Consider the following 27,188-nt stretch of genomic DNA (forward strand, 5'->3'; position numbering starts at 1 on the left):
TCCGAGTAATGGCCCCAGCGATGTCAGCCAAGGATTGTTGGAGAGCATGGAGCAGACAGTAGGTGTCCGTTAGGGACTGTTAGTGGTCCCTGTTGGGACTTAGACACCCACGTATGGCATATAGTTTGGCTGCCATGAGGTTGAACCCCACCTGCAGTTGATCAGCCATCTTTTCCTGGCACTCTAACACACGGCGTTGGAATGCCATGTGTTGGTCGTGGGGGTCCCGTGAGCCAGCCGTGGTGGTGTGCGCTTCCTGCTGTGTGGTCTGTGCAGGGGGTGGGGTCACCTCAATGCAGCTGGGCTGACCTGCTCTGGCGGTGGAGTGCGGAGGCTGTCTACAAGTCGTTAGAGGGTATCAGAGCAGATGTCCAGGGGGTCCTCTCCATCACCACTGAAGAGATGTCTGATCTGCTCTGCAGGAGGTGTTGATTGTCCCTCTGCAATTTAAAGGGAAGATGCAGGTTAACAGTGCATTCCATGTATGTTGACGCATTGTACATTTTTCCAGATACACAGAATGACAATGTACATTATGAGTGTTTTGGAGGAGCTGGCTATTTGATGGGAGACAGTGAATATTTTGATTACATGACGGATGTGAGGTTGCACTCATAAATTAACATCTCACAGCTTCCTGCAATGCCAGATGTGATTGGCCAGTTTCTACACACAAGCGGCACCAGTTGTGTCCTCTGTCCTGTAGTGTAAGTGTTGCACTTTGTACCACATTGTTGTCAATGTTGATGTGCTCTGATTGCTATGTGTGTTTGCTGCATTGTGGAGAGTCGCCCCTGCAGCGCAGATTTAGCGCCCCCTTATCCCTTTGAGGCGGTGGGCCATTGACTTGTGTGCTTTTACAGTGCTGAGATGTTGGTGACTTGGGTCATCTGTGCACTTGGACGGTTTTTGTACTCTTTGCATTGTTTATCTGCAGATGTGTTGTTGACATCAGGGGTTGTATGTGCACGTGGATGTGTCAGAGTGTGACCTGCTCCTTTGAGGATGTGATCCACACTGGGCCACCTCAGTGTCGTGTCGTGCACCATGTCATGTATTTTGACTGCAGCCATGCTTTTGGTCATGGTGTGTCACTTGCACTGTCAGCGTGGCTCACAGAGCCGCTGCTTTGCTGGATTCAGCACATGTGCATGGGTAGGTTGTGGGATTGGTGATAGGTAGGGGAGCCCCTTTGTGAACATAGCTGATGGGGGCCTACTTGGTGTTCTATGTGTGCTGCTGTGTGCTAAGGGTATCAGGGACATGGTCCACAATCATTGTGGGTGTGCAGTGTGCTACACATGATTGTGCATGTGTGCCTTTGTGCCCATCTCCCTCTGACCCTCCAGTCACTGTTCGTTACTCACCCTGTTGCTGTTGGGTCAGGTCATTTTCAGCTGTGTCTGGGCACCCAACTCCTTGCACCGTTTCCACACTGATGACTGTGGCCACCATTTCCTGCAGCTTATCCAGCTCCTCCTGTGGCGCAGGACTCCCACCTCCAGTCGCCTTTGCTGCCTTCCTGTTGGCAGCAAGTTTCAGTTTGGTTTGGCTTTGCCCATCATGCAAGAGCCTCTTGACCTCCTCCAATGACCTCCTCAACACTCCGACTGCATGCACTTTGTTCACGATGGACTGCCATATTTCCGTTTGTGTTGTCTTCCTGCGGACTTAACGCCGTCTTCCTATTCCTCTTCTCCTTGCCCTTCCCCGAACGGGGTTCCTGGCTTGTCCTCCGTGGGGCTTGTGGGGTTTGGGTTGTCCTCTGCACTCGGTCCGGGTGTATCCATGGTGCTACGCAGTTTGATTTGTTTTTGGGATGTTTTTGTTGTTGCTTATATAGTGCATTTTCCCGCATGACACGTGAGAATTGCAGGCCTATCGCTGGTTGTCGCAGATTTTTGTATTGCGATTTGGGGCATTGCAACTATATTCGTGTTTCGCATTTTTTGGTGGCGCATTGATTTTTACGCAGTCATTTGGTGCGTTATCGTGATACTGTCGCATGGTGCCGCCAGGTTGGGAATACAACATTATTAACACAGTGTTATTTTGTCTGGATAGACTGCGATGTGCAACGTTGCGTTAAGCGAATTTTGCGATAATTAGCACATGTACTTGAGAATATCCCCCAGCGTTACTTGAAGAAAGGTTACCACAAACGATAATATAAAATTGTATTTTAAACACGGCTTTAGACCTTGTGCTTTTTCTACGAGCTTTATATAATGGGTTGTACGGTATTGAATTACTCAGTGCCATTGTATTGATTTTGGAAGGATGAAGAGCTCAATTGAATCAGATGCGCGACCAAGCAAATGTAAAGCCATCTGTCTTACATGCTGACATATGGTTTAATGTAAATAAGCGTTGTAAAGTGATTTTCGAAAATTGACATTTTCGAGGGGGGTATAATTACCGCCTCTTCACTCCATCAGTCATCCCCGTCAACCCTCCTCTCGCTGGCCTCCCTCGACATTTCTTGAGGGCTGTCGCCATTTCCAAATAACATAGCGCCCATTTGTTAAGGGTGATGGGATGACAGCTGCTGACTCTGGGGGCCAAACCGGTGCAGTCGCCTCGTCCCCTCCTTGGACTTGCCTGGTCTTAACCGTATTTTACAAGCCACAGAGCAGATAATTAGCCCCACTTTTTTTTTTTACTTCTGTTTGTTTTTGTATGGCATGTGCAGGGTTATTTGGTGCTCCATACCGCCTAGTCGATGTCCTGGCAGACCAGGGCAACAAAACCAAAATAGAAGAAGCCATAAAAGAATACCTGTGGCATGACAACACACAGAACACTGACCCCAAGATCATATGGGATGCACTTGAGGCCACAGTCAGAGGTACAATAATAGGAATCAAGACCAATATGAACAGAAATGCAAACCAACATCTGAACCAACTGGAGAAAGACATTAAAAGGTTAGAGACGAAACACATCACAGACACAAGGAACAGTAGCACCTTAACAGAGCTCACTAGGAAAAAATACGAATACAACAAAACTAGAGCGAGAGGGTCGGGCTGTGGGTGAACAACTGTAGTAGCCCAGGTAATGAAAACCTCTTTAAAGTGGTTTGAGGCCTGTCATTATGACGAAGAAGGCCAGATTTGACTGGGAACTGTGAAATATTCCCATGTTTCACGGTTTGTTGTGCAATATGAGTTTTATACCACTGTATTTTGCAAATTTAACATGCAATGTTTTTCATTTGTATTACATTTGTATGTTGGGTGCAGGGGGCATAAATATTGTAGAGCATACACAGCTAAGAAACGGTTGTATGTCTTTACAACGCATTCCGTTGTAACACATGGCTTTACCACGCATGCGTTACCAAGCGAATGCCATCACCAAGCATATCCTTTACGACAAAAATGCCTTTTACATGCATACTTTTACAATGATTTTTGTTGTTAAAATATGCATCTTAATGGCATTTTCATGTTAAAGGATATTACCCTAAAAATGTACCCTTTAAATTTATCCCTGCACGACACCACCCCCTCATTCCCCGTTAGCTCTCCTTCCCTTGATCTTCCGAGGTGACATTGCACGTCGTTAAGAGGAAGCAGAAGTGTTCTTCCGTTTCCTCAAATGACACTGATTGACTCCACATCTTTTTCTTTGAACGATGGAAACAGGTGCGTTTTTTTTACATTTTATTTTGGGGGGTGCCTTCCCAAGCCCCCTTTTTTAATAGCACTCTTTTTGGGGGGGAGACCCCCTCAAGCCCCCCTTTTTTTTCTTTTAACTTTAGCACACATGCCTTTACTACGTAGCTCGTAGTAAAGGTATGCGTGGTAAAGGCTTTTCGTTGTAGCCACGCATGCGTTGTAATGCATGTGTGGTTATGCTTATGTGTGGAAACGACCGCGTTGTAGTGGCCGTTTCCCCTAAGAAACGTATCCAGCAGCATACTTACTCCTTCTGTTTAGATAGTGCCTACATTTCGGCATTTTAGCTGGGGTTTCAGGGCACTGTAGATTCTTGCCATATCACCAGGCCTCTGCTGCTCCGGTCCCTGACTTTCCTTTTACAACTCATTGCATTACATGGGTAAAGCTCTAAGGGCTTTGAATGAACTACACTAAAAATACTAGTCTCAAAATGCATCTATGTGTCAAATAAAAACAGAGGTCAGGAAACAAACGTTTCTCTGGCAGGGAGCCACAAAGTATCCCTGATTATTGTAAAGCTATTCAGAGGTTTCTTGACCGCCCTCTCCATTTTGACCTGGTTTCAATCCTTCCTGCCGCCCCTACGTGTAAATGACAATGCCTTTTATTTACGCTTTAAAAACCAACACATAAATAAAATGCACTGTCATTTACAATGCCAGTAGCTGAAACTCGGGTCAATGCGAGACCTATTGCATTGCAAATGCTTGTTGTAAAACTGGTAGCAGTCTCAAAAGGCTGAGTCAGGAAAAGTTGGATGTATAAGCTAATTAGTGGTAAAATAGTATCTTTTTTAATTAAAACGAAGAGTATGAGTTAGCTTTCTACCTCTGGTTTCAAGAGAAGCGTTATTTCCTCATTGCAAGCTCTATCTCATGAAGCAGTGCCACGCCTCCCCTGCCTGGCAGATGGCCGATGCCCAATAAGACAGAACCGGTGTGGCTCGTTCTACAGGATTGCTGAAGGGTTGCCAAGAAACAGCTTCTCGCTACCATTAAAAACAATAACCAAACTGTAGCCAGAAGATAGCTGCGGAATTGGAGGGCTTGAATCAGTCACACTAAATCTTTATTGGAAAGTACTCCCTACTGTGCGTGGAAATGGATAACTGAGTAAATTCAGTCCATCGATATGCAAACTCGAATAATGAAAAAAATTTTCTCTGGCAAAATAATAAAGTCAAATTGTTACTGGATGGAAGTGGCGTCATATTAAACAGAAAGAGTAGTAGATATTGGAAACTTGAGAGCGCCACTGAAAACAGTGTAATGGCCAATTAAAGCCAGAATGTTAAAGCCAGAATGTGCATAGTGCAACAACATTCCACGGTTCCTCTTTCGATTCTTTCTGTTTAGTTTAAAATGTTCTGTCCTTTGTATTTCAAATATTCAATTTACATTATAACTGTGCGAGGATGTAGAAAGCCCTACCTTCCGTTCCAGGCTCGTGACTGCAACCCAAGCCTGTAACAAAGAGCGATGGTATTTAACAATTGGGATGCTTTTTGGCAGCTAGTTATAATGTTTATAATGTGCTCACTATAATTCTGAAAGAATTCCCGAGTGCTGTTTAAGGTCTCACTAATTCAGGCAGGATATTTCATTTTAGCCAAGATAATGCTTTCCCATACTCCTTATGATGTTTCCAGCACTGCATTTAAAGTGGTAGAAGTGGGCGGGGACGAAAGGGCACGCACGGCGTGCCCCTACTTCTAAAAATTATTTCAGTCCGTTCCCCTACTTCTTTCTTTCAAAAAAGCATCCCGGGACGCAAAGAATAGTCCTACTTAAACGAGAACTTTTTTTTCAGCTTCCAGGGGCTGCTCGCACTTCTCTGTTGAACTCCAGAGGCTGCAGCAGCCCCTCCCTGAGCGACCACAGACTGCGGGCAGGCCCATTGCAATTCCGATTGAGGCTGATTTGGGCTGATTATCCCCTTTTGAATAACAATGCCCCCCCCTCTGTAAGCAGGCAAGAGATTGAGAGCGAAAAGGGGAATAAATCAACTCATAGCCAATAACAAATATTGGGAATTTCTGCTGTGTGTATATGTGCTGTGGTGTGTATTCTGCTGCTGTGTGTGCCTGGTGTGTCTGTGTGCTGTGTGCCTTTGCATTTGTGTGTGTTTTTATTTTGTGTAATGAGATTGTGTGTGTTGTGTTTATATGTGTGCACATTCTTGTTTTTATTGTGGGTGTATTTGCGTTGTTTGTGTTGTACTTCGTGTGTGAGTGTGGATTGTGTGCATTTGTGTGTGTGCGTAGCACATTATACAGCGGTACAAAATGATGTGGGGCTCCTTCTGCCCCCACCTTCCTCTTCACCAGCATCAAGCTATGAGTAATGAACATCAACCAACTTTTGCTCCTTCTGCTCCCAAGGCTCCACTACTGCCGTCCCTTTTGTGTGGGCACGGCTCAACCTTAAATGCCCCTTTCAGGCAGCATGAATGAACTTAATTTTTCCAAAAATAACTTTGTATTGATGGGGAGAAAAAAGTCACGTTGTTTGGCAAGGAAGGACAGACAATTGGGACAAAATGAAGACGTTTCTGTTTTCATTATGAGCATATCGCTCCTTTATTCTCAGTTGTTTATACATTCCCAGCAAAATGATGCCTCTTTGTAGTAATATGCTTTCCCTTTTACACCAGGAGCATTCTCATGCAATCACATCATGACCATGGCAATAAAATAGTAAATGTGGGTATAATGTCGATTAGCATTCGGCGAAAACGCTCAAGGTACACATATACAGGCAAAAAAATATTCGGCTAATACGCATTTATCATTCGCATGAGGAAAACCAGAGTATAACTGTGAAAGGAAAAAACGAGAAGCAGATGATAGTAATGATGAAAGCAGGCGCAGTGCTAGCCCTAAACTATAAAGTGCAGCGCCCGTGCATTTTTTAGATATGTGCATGGCGGCCCATGAAGGGGGCGCCATGTTGATAGATAAAAAAAAAGAAAATAACATGAAACCGGGTGCAGCGCTTGGCGCTATTGTGATAAAATCCTGCAAGCACAAAACAGAATAAATAGTCCCAAATGAAAGACCTGTCAAGGATCCCCCTCGGTAGAGGAGGCTGTTCGTCCACAGGAGCAAAGATGAATGTCCCCCACACTTCCAGACAACAACTACCCCAGCGAGAAGGTATAACTTCGCTGCCAGGCAACTGCTACCAACAAGCATTAGAAATGCAATAGGTCTCGCAGCATTAGAGTTAGTGCTTTTAGAATTGTTTATGGGTTTTTTTGTTGTAAATTTTTTGCATTTTTATTTTTTGTAGCCAATGCTAAAGAATTACAAATCAAAAAAGCAATAAACAATTGTAAAAGCTTTAACTAAAAATCCTGTGAGACCTATTGCACTGTGTGAGGGTGAGGTGTTGAGGGTGAGTGAGGGTGGGGGTGAGTGAGGAGTTGAGGGTGAGTGAGGTGTTGAGGGTGAGTGAGGTGTTGAGGGTGAGTGAGAGTGAGAGTGAGTGAGGGTGAGGGAGGGTTATTGTGAGTTAGGGTGAGGGGTTGAGGGTGGGTGAGGGTGAGGTGTTGAGGGTGAGTGAGGATGAGTGAGGGTGAGTGAGGGGTTGAGGGTGAGTGAGGGTGAGTGAGGGTGAGTGAGGGTGACTGAGTGTGAGTGAGGGTGAGTGAGTGAGGGTGAGTGAGGGTGAGTGAGGGTGAGTGAGGGTGAGTGAGGGTGAGTGAGGGTGAGTGAGGGTGAGTGAGGGTGAGTGAGTGAGGGTGAGGGTGAGTGAGGGTGAGGTGTTGAGGGTGAGGGGTTGAGGGTGAGGTGTTGAGGGTGAGGTGTTGAGGGTGAGGTGTTGAGGGTGAGGTGTTGAGGGTGAGGTGTTGAGGGTGAGGTGTTGAGGGTGAGGTGTAGCGGGTGATTGAGTGTGAGAGGGTGAGGTGTTGAGGGTGAGTGAGGGTGAGTGAGTGTGTGGTGTTGAGGGTGAGTGAGGATGAGTGAGAGTGAGGGTGAGTGAGGATTTGAGGGTGAGGCGTTGAGGGTGAGGCGTTGCGGGTGAGTGAGGGTGAGAGTGATTGAGTGTGAGTGAGTGTCAGTGAGGTGTTGAGTGTGAGTGAGGATGAGTGTGAGTGATGGTGAGTCATGTGTTGAGGGTGAGTGAGGTGTTGAGGGTGAGTGAGGAGTTGAGGGTGAGTGATGTTCAGGCTGACTGAGGGTAAGTGAAATTGTATTTATGCGTCTCAGAGGACTGAAATCAGTGAACAGCGAAATGGTCTTGAGAACTGTCCAGTTTCCGTAAGGTTGTGGATTTCTTGTTCCTACAGTACTTCCAATGGCTTTATTGGCTTTATTTTGGTAGAGATTTTTTTCACAGCAGACTTACATGTGGGAGAAGAAGTATGGCTTTGGCGTGTTCCTCCGGTCCTTGGCCAAGATCAACTTGATCTCCTGCTCCCTGACGGACCATCGGGGCATTAGGGAACATAGTGAACAAGCTGCAGTGTTATAGTCAGAGCAAATACACCACTTGCAGATGTCATGAGGAACTGATAACGGCAACTATCTTTGGCACTGACAGTAAGGTTTGAACCCTGAAACCTTCAGAGGAGGCATTTGACCAAGATGCGGTTGGAGCTCGTGAAGCATACATAGGTTTAAATAGTATCTCCTTCCCAATTTTTAAATGCATAATCTCACAACATTAGCTTAACTTTACTGTGGAATATTTACAGGGAATCACCGAGACAGCAGTTTGTGTGAGACGACTGAAAAAAAGAAATTGAGGGAGTGGTTTAGATGAAGAAATGGATGACGTGAAGGTGTGTGAACTAACCACTGATAGCATAACAATGGAGACCGAATATTATTGTAGAGACGACAAAGGATGAATAGTCAGTGGAAGTAAGCGCCACCTTGGGAAATATCATGGGATGACGTTCTCTGGACATACTTGGGGGATGATGGAGGAGTTATCCGTGAGTGATGGTGTAATGTTAAGGGGGAAAACATGGATTCAATCTCCCAGTTTAATTAAGCTATTGGTAAACTTTACACATATGGGTCACTTAATATATGCAAGACGAAGAACAGACTACGAAGAGAAGTCCAATAGAGGCTCTTAGGAAACTGGAGTACCTATTGTACCAAATCACTATTCGTTTTTGGAACTTTATGTTTAGCAGGATATCAGAAGACACAGATTTCATGTCTGCGGACATGCTCTTTGCCTATTATTATTTGATGTGTCTCGGAAAAGCCCTTAGCGGTCCTGGGCCTTGACACGCTATAACAAAAACTTAAATTAAACGTATTGATCAAAATGCTAATCTTGCTGCGGCAAGTTTTATTTTGCTGGAACTTTGAAACTATGCACAAATTAGATTACAGAAGATAACTTTCAGTATCGCTATCACAGTAAAACGACCTGCAATATTTTAAATCAACGAGTATTAAATACGTGTTTGGGAAGGCACCTACACATGGTAGAAGAGAGTTCGGAGAGCCCTGCCAAACGACTGAACACCGGCTTCGGCTTCAATCTGCCACTACATAGTGTACTCTCGCAAAGGGCGCAATCAGAACGTTGCACACTCACCTGCCGAGTGGCTAAAGCAGGACAGCAGACCTCCTAAAGTTAGACTTTCTAATGACGGCGGGCAGGTGTGGCGTAAACGAGGTAGGGTGCTGGGTTAGTATGGAGGAGGCGCACGACCTGTGACGATATTAGAGCCCGGGTGGCTCCCGGCAAAGGTCTGTTGTCTTACAAGTTGATGTCACAGTCGTATCAGAGCTAGGTTGGCTGCCTGGCGAAATGTCCAGTCATCAGCGACCTTCCCGTTTACGACGATCAAAGGGGTCTTTAAGGTAGTTGTGTCCCAGTTCACTATCTCATGGTTCATTGACAGAAGGGGAGGAGAGTCTGTTGCAAAAGGATAATTTTGTTCCGGTCACGTGAACTCTCCGAGCATCACAACCAATGAACAACTGGGTTTGATGTTTAAACTTTAGTCTTTAAAAGAAGAAGCGGTTATCCAACCAATCGTAAGCATTCATAGCCCGATAGCCAATGAGCTCACTGAAACCTCCATCCAATTAAGGCAAACGGAATTTTTTCACCATTTTTAAAATACGTTTCACACTCTTACGTGGTAGTAGATAGTAAAATAAACAAAAAAAAAAGAAGCCGGAGGGAAGAGAGGGGAGGGGGGAGGAGAAATGCGACACGAAGGGGAGGGGGCGGAACGGGGGCGGAGAGGGGAGAGAGAGAGTAGGCAAGGCGACACGGCGGGAGGGGGCGCGCCCGTGACTTTTAAGGTCAATGCGCATGCGCATAAGCTTAATGCGCATGCGCATTGACCTTAAAAGTCACGGGCACTGCAAGGAATCGCCACGATTCCTTGCAGTTAGATAAAGAGTTGATGAGCCCCTATAGTCTCGCTTGCTCGATGCGCATGCGCATCGACAGGCGAGACCTAAAAAGTGTGGGGGGAATTTTCCCAGGGAGTATACCACTCTCCCCCAGCAAGGTGAAGTAGCTGCAGTCTTGATGTCAGGAGACTGGAAAATAAATGTACAACAATACTAACCTCACCAGTACTTTACAGGGCTGATATACAAGTGTTCAACATAACATTCCACTTACCTCACAGGTGAGTGTCAGGGCTTTAAGGCTAGAAGTCCAGGCGAGAACCAGGAGGTACAGAAGATAACCTGGGGGACAACTAGCAAGGATATCTCCAAGGTAGAATGTACCCAAATCCAGTCCTACTCATAAACTGAAGACAGAGCAGGACTGGGGCCACCAACGCAGCTGATGACACTAGTATCACTTATAAAGCTAAAGACAAAGTGATACAGAAAATCCCACTTCCAGCGCATAAACTTAAGACAGCGTGGAGTGAGTAAAACACATATACCACAGACAATCCCCACTTCCGGCACATAAGCGAAAGACAAAGCGGAGTGAGGGAACAAACAACATTAAACACGGACAATACACACACCCCGTCTGACTTGTAACAGTGGAGCAGAACGGAGTGAACGTACATATAACAAGACGCGATAGACCAGCTGCGCTCCACTCGTAAACTCAAGACGGAATGGAGTGCAAACAACAAACATACACAAAACCCCTCCGATCACAAGAGTGACCGCGGAGAAAATACACAGAGCGGAATCGCCAGCAAGGAACTGACAACAAAGAGGAGAGAAGGGCAGACGGGGAATAAGGCGGAAGGGGAAGCTAGGCACAGGGGAAGGGCGTGCCGACAATTGGAAAGGTAGCGGAGCAGGGCGGGAGGAAAAAACAACAGGCTGGACCCAGATCAGGAACAGAAAATACCGTGACCCAAGAGCGGAAATCTCAGGAGCAGGAAAAGAGCACAACCGGGATCGATAGAGCAAAGCAGGATCTCAGAACACTACGGGAACCTCACGGAGCAGAACGCTGAGTAGAGGGGGCGTGGTCACTAACAAAACAGTAAGCCAAGCAATGATTCGCGGGTGAGCTTCCCTTTTCAGCTACTTAGGGAGCGTCTCAAAATATCATGACATTACCCAGTAATAGGTTTAGGGAAAGTCACAAAAGTCTCACAGGGGCACAAGAAGGTTTGCCGAAATGAGCATTTCACGCAGCCCTGAGGAAGCTATAATGAACACTTATGAATGGGGTCAAATCCGACCACCCCTAACAGTTCTCCCCCTCAAAACCCCCCTCCCGGGGCCGGGGCCAGGTTTCATTGGATGTAATCTATGGAACCTCCTTATCAATCTAGGCGCATGTACGTACTCAGCAGGTTCCCAAGTTCTGTCTTCTGGGGGAAATCCCACCCAATCTATAAGGTATTGGAGTTTGCCTCTATACCTTCTAGAGTCTAGGATCTGTTGTACCTCAAACTCTTCTTCACCTTCGATCACTACAGGAGCAGGTGGTGGTTCAGGGGTCAAAGGGGGAATGTATTTCTTAAGAAGGGAACAATGAAACACAGGGTGAATCTTGATGTGTGGTGGTAACTGCAATTTGAGAGTCACTGGGGTTATGACCTTAAGGATGGGATAGGGACCTATGAAGCGAGGCTGTAATTTCTTGGACCCAGGGAGTCTGAGATTCTTGGTGGATAACCATACTTTTCCCCCCACATGATACTGAGGTTCCTCTCTGCGATGCTTATCTGCTTGATACTTCATGTTTTCTTTGGCTTTGTTCAGTTCTTGAATGGCCTTTTCCCATACAACTTTTATGTGTTGATGATGCTCCTTTAATGCAGGTATTTTGTCAAGATCTGTAGGGAAGGGAATAGGAAGGAACCCAGGGTGTTGACCATGATTGAAGTAAAAAGGGGACACTCCTATGGCTGAATGTGTTGAATTATTATAAGCAAACTCTGCCAAAGGTAATGCTTCCAACCAAGTGGATGATAAACTGGTCAGTAGACAACGTAAATATTGTTCTAGTGTTTGATTAGTCCTTTCCGTTTGACCATCCGTCTGAGGATGGTATGCAGTGGACAATCTATGATCCATTTGTAACACTGAACAGACTCCTCTCCAGAATTTGGAAACAAATTGAGGACCCCTGTCTGAAAATATTACTGCTGGAGTACCATGTAGACGTATTATCTGCTCTAGGAAAACGTGTACCAATTCTTGTGATGAAGGTATCTTTTTAAGTGGAACAAAATGAGCCATTTTGGACAGCATGTCTACCACGACTAGTATGGTATTGTACCCTTTACTACTTGGCAGTTCGGTGATAAAATCCATACTAATGGTATGCCATGGTTTGGGAGGAGCTGGTATGATCTTCAACAACCCTGCGGGGGCGCAATGCGAAGACTTTTGCCTAGCACATACTGAACAAGCCTTAACATAAGCCGTTGTGTCTTTGATGATATTGTCCCACCAAAACCATCTCTGACATAGACTAACAGTCTTGGCTACTCCAGGATGTCCGGCAAGTACACTATTGTGACACCATTCCAATACCTGAGTATGTAAGGCGGGACAAGGTATGTACAAGCGGTTGTCATGAAAATATAAACCTTCTTTGACTGTATTCAACGGATTCTTTATCCACTCTTGTTTGTCGATCAGGGCATATTGTTCTCTTAAAATATCCAAAAAGGATTGAGAATGATGTTCTTCAGCTCCAATGATTTTATGTTCTGGGATGATAGGAAGTGTGCTGTTCGTATGTTCCATGTCAGAGTTGTTAATTCTAGAGAGAGCATCAGCTTTGCCATGTTGGGAGGCAGGTCTATACGTGATTATAAAATCATATTCACTAAAGAAGGATAACCAACGCATTTGTCTTGGGGTCAGAGCTTTTGCAGATTTAAAGAACTGCAAATTCCGATGGTCCGAAAATATTGTGATAACATGTGGAGATCCTAATAAATAATGTCTCCATTCCTGAAAGGATAACTTAATGGCAAGAAGTTCTCTTTCGCCTATGGTGTAATTTTGTTCGGCAGGGCGCAACTTCTTAGAAAAGTAGGCCACCGGATGAAGTTGTCCTGTTCCTGAATCTCTCTGCGATAAAACCGCACCAACAGCTGCTTGTGAAGCGTCGGCTTCCCAAAAAAATGGCAAGGTGTTATCAGCATGCCTAATAATGGGGGCAGACATAAATTTCTTCTTGAGGTTGCAAAATGCCTGTTCTGCTTCTTCGTTCCAAACGAACTTGATCCCTTTCTTGAGTAACTTCGTTATAGGAATAATGGTTTACGAAAAGTGGTCTATGAACCTTCTATAGAAGTTAGAAAATCCTAGAAAGGACTGTACTTCCTTGACAGTGGTCGGGCTAGGCCAATCCATCAATGCCTTTGTCTTCTTAGGATCCATAAGTATTCCTTTTTGTAACATGTCATCTAGATAGTTCTTTAAATATTCGGTTTCTGCTGCAGTCAGCGCATATATCCTACTGTTAGAAAGTTCAGCCCCAGGTAATAAATCAATGCGGCAGTCGTAGGATCGATGTGGGGGCAATTTAGTGGCTTCTTTCTCATTAAATACTGACTGGAATTCTGCATAGATGTCTGGTATCTTGGAAGCCACAACTGTCGACTGGACTGAGCAACATAATGGATGCAAACTGTCACTTGCTTCTTGGTAACAATGAGTCATGCAATAGGGTGACTTTAACGTCACAGTTCTGTCTACCCAGTCAATCTTCGGATTATGGGTTTGGAGCCAGGGAACTCCTAATATTGCTCCAAAATTAGGAGTATCTATCAAATCAAAGATGATAAGTTCGGAATGCCCATTACCACAGACCAGGAGAAGGGGAGGTGTTTGATGACTAATCAATCCTGATGAAAGTTCAGAGCCATCTACCGACTTGACAGGTTCAGGTTTCTCTTTTGCCACAAAAGGTATATTCATATTATGGGCTAGCTGTATGTCAAGGAAATTACCAGTTGCTCCAGAATCTAAAAGAAGAGTCATATGATGTCTATCTTGATTGCTGACCACTAATGTGATATTTAACAGAAAATGTTTCACTGGTCGCGTCAATGTCTTTTGGTTTTGAGAGATCTGACAAAGGCTGGTACTTGAAGAATCGATCTCCTCATTCATCAAGCTCGTTAGTTTTCCTGAACACCAGCACTTTTCTTGGGATTAGTTGAAGGACGGTTGGGACAGTCTTTGGCATAATGGCCACTTGCCACAGTATAGACATAAATTATTCTTCCTTCTTCTAGCTTTTTCCTCATCTGATAGAGGTCCCCTCACTCCCCCAATTTGCATAGGTTCGGGTATATCCTTTATTTCCTTTTTATCGTTTTTCTGTAAGACCAACCTGGGGAATCCGATACGATTCTTTTCGCCTCATCTCTCTTGTAGTCTATGATTGAGTTTGACAGTGAGTTCAATGAATGAGGGACAATCTTCAGGCGGGTTAACTATTTGAGCCAGTATGTCCTTTAACTCATCCGACAACCCTCTATAGAATAAAGATGTTCTCTTGTCTTCAGGCCAATATGTTTCGGCCAGTAGCCGGTTAAACTGAGTTATATATGTGAGAAGATCTTTGGACCCCTGCTTAAGATTAAGTAGGGCATTGTCACTGGCTTGCATATAAGCATGCTTTGCAAACAGACTCCTAAACTTGAGCTGAAAGTCGTTGTAATTATACAACAAGGGATCATCTGTTTCTACCAAAGGGACCGCCCATTCCGAGGCATTCCCTCCCAAGTAGGAAAGAATAAATGCTACTTTTGAAGCATCATCTGGAAAGGCTGCCGGCTTACACCTAAACTGGAGATGACACTGAGTCATAAAACTGTTAAACTTGGTACTATCTTCTGTGAACCTCTCTGGCATGGCTAAAGGAACAGGACTAGGTGTGTGAACTGTAACTTGTACAGGAGAGCCAAAGTTTGCCTCTTCAACAGGAGAACTAACAGTGGGTGATTGTACAGTAAACCTGGCGGGTTGAATATAATTTCTCTTGGGTACTGCTCCTGTATTAGTCCCACCCACAGCCCCTGTCTCTTGAGCTTGTAAGTGGGCTACCTCTGCCTGTAACTTCAGGTTCTCTGTTCTTAACATTGCCACTTCCTGTTGTAAACTGGTAACTACTGCACTAATCTCTTCCATTGACAGAGTATGTTCTGTAGAACCCACACTCGGGTCTATATTCATCTTTGCTCGGGTGAACTATATATATACTTGGGCTTGGCTTTCTGTCAAGGATCCCCCTCGGTAGAGGAGGCTGTTCGTCCACAGGAGCAAAGATGAATGTCCCCCACACTTCCAGACAACAACTACCCCAGCGAGAAGGTATAACTTCGCTGCCAGGCAACTGCTACCAAAAAGTGTGGGGGGAATTTTCCCAGGGAGTATACCACTCTCCCCCAGCAAGGTGAAGTAGCTGCAGTCTTGATGGCAGGAGACTGGAAAATAAATGTACAACAATACTAACCTCACCAGTACTTTACAGGGCTGATATACAAGTGTTCAACATAACATTCCACTTACCTCACAGGTGAGTGTCAGGGCTTTAAGGCTAGAAGTCCAGGCGAGAACCAGGAGGTACAGAAGATAACCCGGGGGACAACTAGCAAGGATATCTCCAAGGTAGAATGTACCCAAATCCAGTCCTACTCATAAACTGAAGACAGAGCAGGACTGGGGCCACCAACGCAGCTGATGACACTAGTATCACTTATAAAGCTAAAGACAAAGTGATACAGAAAGTCCCACTTCCAGCGCATAAACTTAAGACAGCGTGGAGTGAGTAAAACACATATACCACAGACAATCCCCACTTCCGGCTCATAAGCTAAAGACAAAGCGGAGTGAGGGAACAAACAACATTAAACACGGACAATACACACACCCCGTCTGACTTGTAACATTGGAGCAGAACGGAGTGGACGTACATATAACAAGACGCGAAAGACCAGCTGCGCTCCACTCGTAAACTCAAGATGGAGTGGAGTGCAAACAACAAACATACACAAAACCCCTCCGATCACAAGAGTGACCGCTGAGAAAATACACAGAGCGGAATCGCCAGCAAGAAACTGACAACAAAGAGGAGAGAAGGGCAGACGGGGAATAAGGCGGAAGGGGAAGCTAGGCACAGGGGAAGGGCGTGCCAAGAATTGGAAAGGTAGCGGAGCAGGGCGGGAGGAAAAAACAACAGGCTGGACCCAGATCAGGAACAGGAAATACTGTGACCCAAGAGCGGAAATCTCAGGAGCAGGAAAAGAGCACAACCGGGATCGATAGAGGTAAGCAGGATCTCGGAACACTACGGGAACCTCACGGAGCAGAACGCTGAGTAGAGGGGGCATGGTCACTAAGAAAACAGTAAGCCAAGCAATGATTCGCGGGTGAGCTTCCCTTTTCAGCTACTTAGGGAGCGTCTCAAAATATCATGACATTACCCAGTAATAGGTTTAGGGAAAGTCACAAAAGTCTCACAGGGGCACAAGAAGGTTTGCCGAAATGAGCATTTCATGCAGCCCTGAGGAAGCTATATTGTGATAGAATTCACTTTTCGATGCCCTAATTACCCTATGATGATGTGCGAGTTAGCATCATATGACTAACTAATGCGGTTCGTATATGCACTTATGCTGAATTTACATTCTCACTCATTGCTTATATTCAAATGTATGTGTGACCATATTAGTTTCTTAGCTTAGCCTGTGTGCCACCATCTTGTGTAACTCTCTGTGCCTGCGGGCTCTGCTCGCTCATGCCCCTCCCGCAGGAATACAGAAATGTACTAAGACAGCAGTTTTCATTTCTTAGCTTACTGTGGCCGAAACTAACGAGCCCCCTTATCAGTAATATTCTCATGCTCTGAGACGCCGAAACCCAGCTCCATGGCCTTGACTAGAGATAATAATGTATCCCTCGCAGGTGCAGATGCCTGCTCTATGAGAGCATTGTTTCATGGTCCGGGGCTCAGTAATTTTCCACAAGGGGCGTACCCCTCGTTACTGTATTGCATTATAATGTATTGCTGTGATGCAGAGAGTCAGTCCTCTCGTTCGCACTCCTAGGAGTGAGGTCGGACAGGGCCCTCTCATATGAGTGTTGTTTGGCCTAATAAAGACTTTTGTTTATTCTTCTCCACTGTCCGGCTGACTTCCTGTATAGCGACTATAGGTGAGTGCGGTAAGTCACTCGGGTGGATTTGAGCCACGCTTATCAGATGGCGCCCGAATAGGGACCCCGCGATAAGGATCTTTCTCACCCGTAAGGGGGTAGCAGAAGACCGGGGACCCGCTGGTCGGCACGGTGGGTCCGGGTACCCATCTGATGCCGAGCTTGGTTCTCGCAGCGCTGCCCCACCCTGCTGATCGGGAGAGGTCCCGGTTCGGATCTTACGCCGGGGTCCAGAAGGCGGAACTTGAAGCTGACCGTGTTGGTCCTGGCAGCCGGAGGTGGAGAACGGTAGAGGTCGGTGCCGCCTACGGAAGGTGAGTGGTCCACCTTTGATTGTTTCAGGAACGGGAGTGTTCCGGGAGACTAGGGTGTCTCCAGTGGTTTGAGGAGCCGGTGTGCTCCTGGGGCTAGTGTGCTCCGGGGAACTCAGAGTACGAGTTGGTGCTCTGACAGACTTGACGAGGGTGGGGACGTATTAGATGTCATTGGTGGTAGTGATCCGACCGGGTGGTACTGTGGTGAAGGCGTGGCTCATCGTGGGCAGACTCCGGTGCTTACCCTGAACTCCTAGTGTGGTGGTTCAGTGGAGGTGAGATCTGGGTTTCCCGCGGCAAAGTGCGCAGCGATCCATAGTGCCGCACGGGTGGCGGATCTGTTCCCCGTCCTTAGAACAGTTAGTGTACTGTTCGGTCTGCGGTAGAGTCCAGGTTCCCCAGGACTTGGTCGACGGGCCTTGTCCCATATGGTAACACGTGTTTGGAGGTATTGTATATGTGTGTGCGTGGTTTTCTAATGTATGTCTATATGTGTGTATGAACGTGCTCGAGCTAGTGACTGGTTTGTGGTGAAGTGTTTTCTTTCGCACCGAAGTAAAGATGCCGTGTTTTAGTAAGTTACGATGCTTTGGATGCTGTTGTCGACCCTCAGATACTAGACTGGCCGAGAGCCAACCTGCACCCCCTGAAGGGACTCCGAGCTTTGACATGTATGTCAAACATGGACTGGTCCCGCTTTTGTTTGGAACTTTGTGGCACCGGTACACTGCTGATAATGTAGATTTACAATGGCCTTTGACGGGTTCTTTTGATGAGGCTAAATTGGACTACTTGCAGGACAAATTGTTTGCTAAGCGTAGCCGTCAGAGTATGTTCGACTCTTTGCGAGTGTGGCAGAAAGAGGCCAGGAAACGTAAGATGCGAGAGGAGAAAGAGGAGTATAGAAGGTCCAACAAGACTATGGCGCAGAAGGCGAGTGAGCAGATGGGAAATGAGAATGCGCTACGTATGGAGCGCTCAGATAGACTTTGTAGGTTGAAAGAAAATAAAAGTTATGTAGTGCGAGAGGACGACCCAGATGAGATGGAGGACATTTTGAATGCCCGACCCCCTCCTCCTTATGCCCCACAGCCCTTGTACCCCTCCTTGCCACTTTCGGCCCCTAGTAGTGCCGTTCCAGGTCCTTCAGCGAGTGCCCCCCAACTATCTCTGCCCTCGACACCCCTCGTTTCCCTACTCCAGACCACTTCACCTGCACCCTCACCATTTTCTTTAGCACTCCCTACTGTTTCAGCTAGTACCACCCCCAGTCAGGAGATGCTAACACCGAGTCGCGGCGCAGGTAGCGGATTGTTTTCACAGGTACGGAAGCTGCTTACACGCTCTACAGTTGGTTTAGATGAAAAAAGTATGGTGGCTAATCAGGCATGTCAATGGGCCAGGAATAATATTTATTCGTTCGAAGATATTTGGTCCACCATGAAAGATTTTGAGCCCTTGATGCAGCAGCACGCTTTGTGGCACATGTCTAATGTATTGATACCGCTATGGGAGCAGGGATATGGAGGTGTGGCTCCGGCGGTTTTACGAGATATACAGGCTGGAGCATATAGAACAAACACAGGAGTGAAAGAAGTGATGAGTAGTCTGCGCGCGCTATTGCAATACAGGAATGAATTACCCTCTGTTGGTACACCCCACTTCCCAGGTCTCCACCCAATGCGCGAGGTGCACCCTATTTTTCATCCCGAGGTCCCCGAGTTGTTAGACCCGGTCACGAGGGCTGTTACAAGGAACAGAATTGATGCACATTTCCAGGAGCAATGGGTGTATACGCCATGGAAGAGAAGTGAGGTGTTGTCATTGAAGGCTCAGCTGCCGGATTCCAGAAAGAATCCGACCGCCTATTACAAAGAGCTTATGGAAGCGGCGTCTTCCACTGTGATGACGTTGGCCGATGTTGAATTGTTTTTCGGGCTTTTGGTCCCGGTTGATGTGTGGCGACAAGTGAAAGGTACTGATCACGTGGAGGAGTTAGGAGGTACGTGGCAGGAGCTGCAGGATTGGGACAAGGAGCGCAAGCCAGGGGAGAAGCCGAAGGCTGAGATACTAGCATTACCAGGGCGTATTATTAAGTATATGCATTCTCTCATTCCCCCGAAAAAGGTAGATTGGGATAAGTTAACGGCCTGTAAGCAGAAAAAAGATGAGGCGGTATCTGATTTCTTTACGAGGTTTGAGGAAACATTTATGGATTTCAGTGGGCAGGATGTGTCACAGGATGGAGGGTTACGGCTCTTCGTTAACAGGTTTGTCACGAACTTATTGCCTGAAATATCAGCTAGACTGCAAGCGTCGGAGAGCACGTGGACAACGTCCTCCCCTTCGGGAATACTCAGTATGGCGCAATATTACGAGCATAGGGAAAATGAGAACAAGGACAAGCAGGAAAAGAAGGCTAAGGATTTAAAGACAAGGGTTTTGTTGCAACAGGTGGCGAGAGGCAGAGGCAGGGGTGCGGCGCCGAGTCGCGGAGGCGGATTTGGGAGAGGTGAGAGCAGGGAAAGGCTGGGACCGAATCAGTGCGCAAAGTGCAAGCAGGAGGGGCATTGGTGGAGAGATTGCCCCCTGTTTCAGTCGAGTACTGGTGTAGGGCGCGGGCGAGGAAGAGGTGGTAGTGATACTGGAAGACAGGTGGCACGATCGGAAGGAGGCGGGAGACCGGGTGGAAATTATTTTGACAATAATACAAACAGGCAACAGTTGCAGAGTGGGGGTGGCCAGTACTATAATGATGATTACTCAGTTGATGACCTGACAGGGTTCTCCCACAACTAGGACAGCGTAGGACAGAGCCTGGGACCAGTACTTATGGAAGTTGATCAGAGGGGACCTTACGTCGAAGCTGACTTAATGGGGTCTCAAAAAAAATTTCTAATGGATACGGGTGCAATGAAAAGTTCAGTGGCTCGTTCTCGGGTCCCAGGGGCGGCTCTGTCTGGCAAAAATAATATATCCGTGGGTTTCGCAGGAACTCCGGTGATTAGCCCCATTTCTAAACCTCTCACGTTAACAATTGGCCCTTTTACTGTTGATTCACCGTTTTTATTGACATCAAATTGTGGAGAAAATTTGCTGGGTTTAGACTTATTGAAGAGATTGCATGCCACCATTTATTGTTCTCCGGATGGCGTGTACCTTACTCTAGGACCGAATGTTGCCCGCCCATTGCAGTGTTTTTCAAAGGATGACAAGTTACCACCTGAATTCCGAGGCATACCCGACAGCTTGTGGGCTGTCAGTGATACTGATGTTGGTGAAATGGATATTGCCCCGGTGTCAATTAGAGTGAAGGTGGGAGCCAAATTGCCCAGAGTTCCACAATACAGAATTCCTAGGGAGGGAGAAAAGGCCTTGTTACAAATAATACAAGATTTAATACGGTCTGGTGTAGTGGAAGAGACTGATTCGAACATATGCAACAGTCCTATTTTACCTATCCTCAAAAGACGTTCACCTGATGCTACTGATAATACTCCTGATGTTTATAGATTTGTGATTGATTTGCGACAGGTAAATAGAGTAGTAGAGCCACAGTACCCGGTGGTCTCGGACATTACAACAATATTGACAATGATACCCCCTTCGGCTAAATATTTCTCTGTCCTAGATTTGAAAAACGCTTTCTTCAGTATACCAGTACATGAAGAGAGCAGATATCTCTTCGGATTCTCATTGGCTGGCCGCAGCTTCCGCTTTAAAAGAATTCCTCAGGGGTACACTGAAAGTCCGAGCATATACAGTCAGGCTCTGAAGGCACAATTGGATGAACTGGAACTTCCACCTGGCAACGTCATGTTGCAATATGTGGATGATATCCTAATAGCATCAGACGACGAGCAAGGTTGTCGGGATGCTACTGTGAAATTGTTGCACCATTTGGCTACAAGGGGGCATAAAGTGTCCCTTCCGAAATTTTAATACTGTCGAACGGAGGTCACCTACCTCGGTCACCTCCTTTCGAAAGTGGGGAGGAGATTGACGCCAGAGCGCATAAAAGCGATCACTAACATGCAGGTACCTAACACGCAGCGAGAGGTGCGCGCGTTTTTGGGCATAACATCGTATTGTCGCCAGTGGATACCTAACTATGCATTACTAACAAAACCCCTATTGTATCTGACTACCAAGGAAGTGCGCGAGCCCCTACCCTGGACCCCCGCATGTCAAGAAGCGTTTGAGTCACTAAAAACGTCTTTGTGTTCTGCGCCAGTTCTTGGAACACCTGATTACCAGAAGCCTTTTGTTCTCTACGTGCACGAGGCGGAAGGTTGCGCGTTGTCTGTCTTAACTCAGTGTTTCGGGGGGAAGCAGAGACCTTGTGCTTACTTCTCTGCCATGCTCGATAATGTGGCAAGAGCGCTGCCGAGTTGTCTGAGAGCCACGGCGGCTGCTGCGGTTTCTATAAGACAGTCGGCAGGGCTCGTACTGGGATCAGACCTCACAGTAATGGTACCGCATGCTGTGGACATTTTGCTGAACAGGACACAGACGCAGCACTTAACTAGTGCTCGTCTTACGGGTTATGAGATGACTCTTTTTGCACCCCATGTTACGATCAAAAGGTGTGCTACACTGAATCCTGCCACCTTGTTACCTATCCCCACAGATACAGATACCAAAGACGATGACATACATGATTGTTTGTTCAGGACTGAAGAGGAGACAAAGGGGAGGGTGGATCTGACAGACAGGCCCTTGGACGAACCAGATGGGGAGTTGTATGTGGAGGGGTCATGTTTTAAATTACCAGATGGTACATCGACAGCAGCATATGCAATAACAACATTACAGACGGTGGTGGAGACTTCTAGAATACCTTACAATTCTGCTCAGGCTGCCGAGATTATTGCCTTACTGAGAGCATGTGAGTTGAGTGAGGGGATGGATGTGAACATTTATACTGATAGCCAATACGCCTTTGGCGTGGCTCATAATTATGGGCGACTTTGGGCAGAACGGGGATTCCTGACCTCTCACGGACAACGCATCCAGCATGGCCCACTGATATTACGACTGTTAACGGCCCTGACACTACCCAAAAGATTGGCTGTGATAAAATGTAGCGCACACAAGACAATAGTGGATGATGTAGGGCGAGGCAACGCTTTCGCCGATGAAACAGCAAAAGAGACTGCTAGAGAGAAATTACCACGAATGTTTGTGGCAGGACCAGCTAGATGGGTCCCAGATGTTCACATGTTCGCAGACACTGTACAGAGTGTCAAGAACATACAGAGTAAAGCAACAGACGAGGAATTGAGAGCGTGGAAGGATGGGCAGGGACGACTAGATGCGGATGAATGTTGGACGGATGTGACAGACAAAAGACGATGGATGCTCCCGAATGCGTATGTCCTTCCAGTAGTGACGATGGCACACGGGCCTGCCCATGTTAGTGCAAAGGGCATATGCAAACTGTTAGACCCAGTGTGGAGCAATAAGAATATCTCTAAATTGGCCACTCACCTGGTCCGTCAATGCATGGTGTGTTTGAGACACAATCCTGGAAAGGGTACCCCTGTCCCAACTGGAAATTTTGCACCCCCCTCTTTCCCTTTTGAGGTGATTCAGATGGATTACATCGAAATGGAAAGAGTCAATAACTTGAAGTACGTCCTTGTAGTCGTATGCGCCTTTAGTAGGTGGGTGGAGGCGTATCCAACGAAAGACTGCACGGCCATGTCTACTGCAAAAATGTTGATAAAGGAGTATTTCTCCCGCTTCGGATTACCTAGGGTGATCTGGAGTGATAATGGCACGTCCTTTAACGCAGAATTAGTGAAACAAATATGTAAAGGTTTGCACATATCGCAGAAGTTTCATTCAGCCTTACACCCTCAGGCAGCAGGACTCGTGGAGCGGTTTAATGGCACGCTCAAGCTCAAGATGGCCAAAATATGTGAGAGTACAGGTCTCCGTTGGCCAGACGCCCTTCCCTTAGCTTTGCTTTCAACGAGAGTGACTGTGAATGCAAAAATGGGCGTCTCCCCCCACGAAGTAGTATTCGGCCGCCCGGCCAATATCTGGGGAGTGCCCAGGCCTAAATGTTTCACTGAAGTACCTTACCCTTTATTGACAGATTATCTGTATGCTTTGACTAAAGATCTTCGTTCTATTCATCAGCAGGTAGCAGACACTCTGAAGCCGTTGCCGGAGGGGCCTGGACACGCCATCCACCCAGGGGACTGGGTCGTCGTCCGAAGATATCAGCGGAAGTCGTGCCTGGAGCCAAGGTGGTCAGAGCCACGCCAGGTGCTCCTCACCACCCGTACTGCACTTCGGATCGACGGCAGGAAAGCGTGGACTCACGCCTCCCATGTAAAGAGAGTCCCGCTCCCGTTGCCCTATGACCAATGGGTCCAGGATGGCATCGCTGATCAAGAGTGTGAGTCTATCCCGAGGTATGCTCCTTTCTCGGATGCTTCACTGATTGGAGAAGAGCGTAGCGGAATTGAGACTTCAGTGAGCTCTACTACTCCCCTTGTTACTAGTGAAGAGATATCAGAAAGTCCAGCGTTTGCCACAGATACACCTGCCTTGTTCACTGATCCTGAAGCGCCAGGGAGCACTCGCTATAATTTGAGGCCCCGAAAAGGAAATAACAAATGAAAGTGCTAAAAATGATGGACTAGACACCGGAAGAAGGGCTTAGTGGACTTCCTGAATAAGAAGATTTAGTGGTAGGGATGGACTTATAAGAGCCCTGGTGTTTAGCCGAAGATTGTGTTCTTTGGGACTATAGAGTGGTGCGGGGCCCGAATTAAGTGCTTCCCTTGTTTCTGTATTGTTGAATAACATCGTGGGAAATAGGTATGGACGGTAAAAGCCTGCCTGTGAGGCTTTGAAGGACACAGGGAGAAGATCCCTTTTTAAGGGTTGAAGAACCCCTCTGGCCGGTTGAGGATTGTCTGGGACTATTTTTTTAGTAGAAGTTTGATTTTTCTATTTTTTTGATTTTTGATATTTTACAGAATGTATCCCTTTGGGCGTCCAATTCCCGATGAGGAGCAGCCTTTTGCGGCTCCTCCAAGACCTGTGCCTGATTCCCCTTGGTTGGCCCTTCCCCGGAAAGGAAAGATTGTGGTCATAATAATTGTCTTGATTGCCTTTTTAGTGACTCTTGGAATATTGTTTTTTCTAGACAAAGCTTACCCCGTCCACGTATTCGCACCCACACCCACTGCTGTTCCTGAACACAATATGATTACTGTTGATTATGGCGAGAGAATGTTGCGTAAAGGTTACAAAGAAAATGTTTTTATTAAGACTTTGCACCATGCACATGCCACTACTAACTTGACTGATTGTTGGGTTTGTGGGCTCTTACCCTCTGCTGCCTATAAGAAAGACAGATTCCTTGCTCTTCCTTTGACGCCAGTGAATAGTTGTGTGGGGTGGTATACTCTTATAGGTCTTGTTAAATACTTCCAGCAGCCAGATTCTCTGACTCCTCGACTACAGAATAGAGGGTGGACAATGACAATGCGAGTACGCCCTCTGCCCCCAGCTTCCCTTGGACGAATATATACTGATGGACGTTTTGACCAGACTTTCATAGAGACATGTGAGAAAAGGTTGGGCCGATTCCTGATACCAAATGATACTGACAGACTGAGGGACAGTTTCCTAAAATTGAACGCCACTCTATCTTACAGACACCCTCCACAGAGTAACAACAGTTCCAAGTCCTTGATACCTCTGGCTGTGGTGGGTCCTCCTCCATTTTTCTGTATAGAGGGAAGGGGTCCCATAAAGGTTGGTAATAGCTCTTGTAATGTCACTGCTTCCATTCGCCTGCCCCTGAGCCCCTCTTTGATTGCCCCACCAAGTATCTATTTCATTTGCGGCGATAATGGATACCTATGGTTATCTGAGGGTTGGGGTGGGGTGTGCTATCTAGCCTACATGATTCCCCCTGTGTATGTGGCTCCCTCTGATTACCACAAAACTCATCGTCGATTTCCCAGTCCTCAGGAACAGCCGCTAGAGCAGCGTAAAAGGAGGGAACTTCAGGTAGATGACGTCGACCAGACGGACACCTCGTATCAGCAATGGACTGATTTCTCTAAGGGTTTGCTACCTTTCTGGGGCCCGATATTTAACAGTAGAGCTATTAGACGACTGTCTAGGGTGATGGAAAAAGTGGTTCTGACTGAGGCTGACATTACGACTAACATATCTGTTGAGATTCAGGCTATGAGATTATTCACGATCCAGAACAGGATGGTCCTTGACGTCATACTAGCTGATAGGGGTGGGGCCTGTCGCGTCATCGGGACATCTTGCTGTGTTTATATCCCTGACTTCGCCCCGACTGTTAACTTGGCAGTACAAAAATTGCATAGATTAGCGACTGAACTGCACCAAGATAATGGGACATGGTCTCTACAAGGGTGGCTCTGGGGTGCCTTTTCTTCCTGGGGTTGGAAAATATTGATGGGTTTGGTTGGAGTGGTGAGTGTAATTCTGTCTTGCTGCCTTTGCATATATTGCCTCCCTCCATGTTGTTCAATGTGTGCTGCCAATATACGTCCGAAAAAGAAGTTACATGGTCAATATGCCACTTCTATGATTACTGAAATTCCTGCTGATGCAAGTTGGTTAATGTTTATTGCAGAAGATGTTCTAGATTGAAGACATAAAGTCCTGCCCCTAGAATGGATGTCGACATTACCTTTTGCAAATAAATGAGGCAATAGTTAGCCAATGATGCTAAAAGGAGGGTCTGATAGAATTCACTTTTCGATGCCCTAATTACCCTATGATGATGTGCGAGTTAGCATCATATGACTAACTAATGCGGTTCGTATATGCACTTATGCTGAATTTACATTCTCACTCATTGCTTATATTCAAATGTATGTGTGACCATATTAGTTTCTTAGCTTAGCCTGTGTGCCACCATCTTGTGTAACTCTCTGTGCCTGCGGGCTCTGCTCGCTCATGCCCCTCCCGCAGGAATACAGAAATGTACTAAGACAGCAGTTTTCATTTCTTAGCTTACTGTGGCCGAAACTAACGAGCCCCCTTATCAGTAATATTCTCATGCTCTGAGACGCCGAAACCCAGCTCCATGGCCTTGACTAGAGATAATAATGTATCCCTCGCAGGTGCAGATGCCTGCTCTATGAGAGCATTGTTTCATGGTCCGGGGCTCAGTAATTTTCCACAAGGGGCGTACCCCTCGTTACTGTATTGCATTATAATGTATTGCTGTGATGCAGAGAGTCAGTCCTCTCGTTCGCACTCCTAGGAGTGAGGTCGGACAGGGCCCTCTCATATGAGTGTTGTTTGGCCTAATAAAGACTTTTGTTTATTCTTCTCCACTGTCCGGCTGACTTCCTGTATAGCGACTATAGGTGAGTGCGGTAAGTCACTCGGGTGGATTTGAGCCACGCTTATCAATTGAACACTTATGAATGGGGTCAAATCCGACCACCCCTAACAAGACCTAGACACTGTACTGCGTAACAAAACTGTAGTTGGTCGGTGCTGCTTTCGATACAACTGAAGTGATGTATTGGAACAGCCAACCTATTGAGCCAAGAAAGAAGAGCATCGGAGGAGTTAGCC

This window comes from Lissotriton vulgaris, chromosome 10, assembly GCF_964263255.1.
Source record: "Lissotriton vulgaris chromosome 10, aLisVul1.2, whole genome shotgun sequence".
Lineage (NCBI taxonomy): Eukaryota > Metazoa > Chordata > Amphibia > Caudata > Salamandridae > Lissotriton > Lissotriton vulgaris.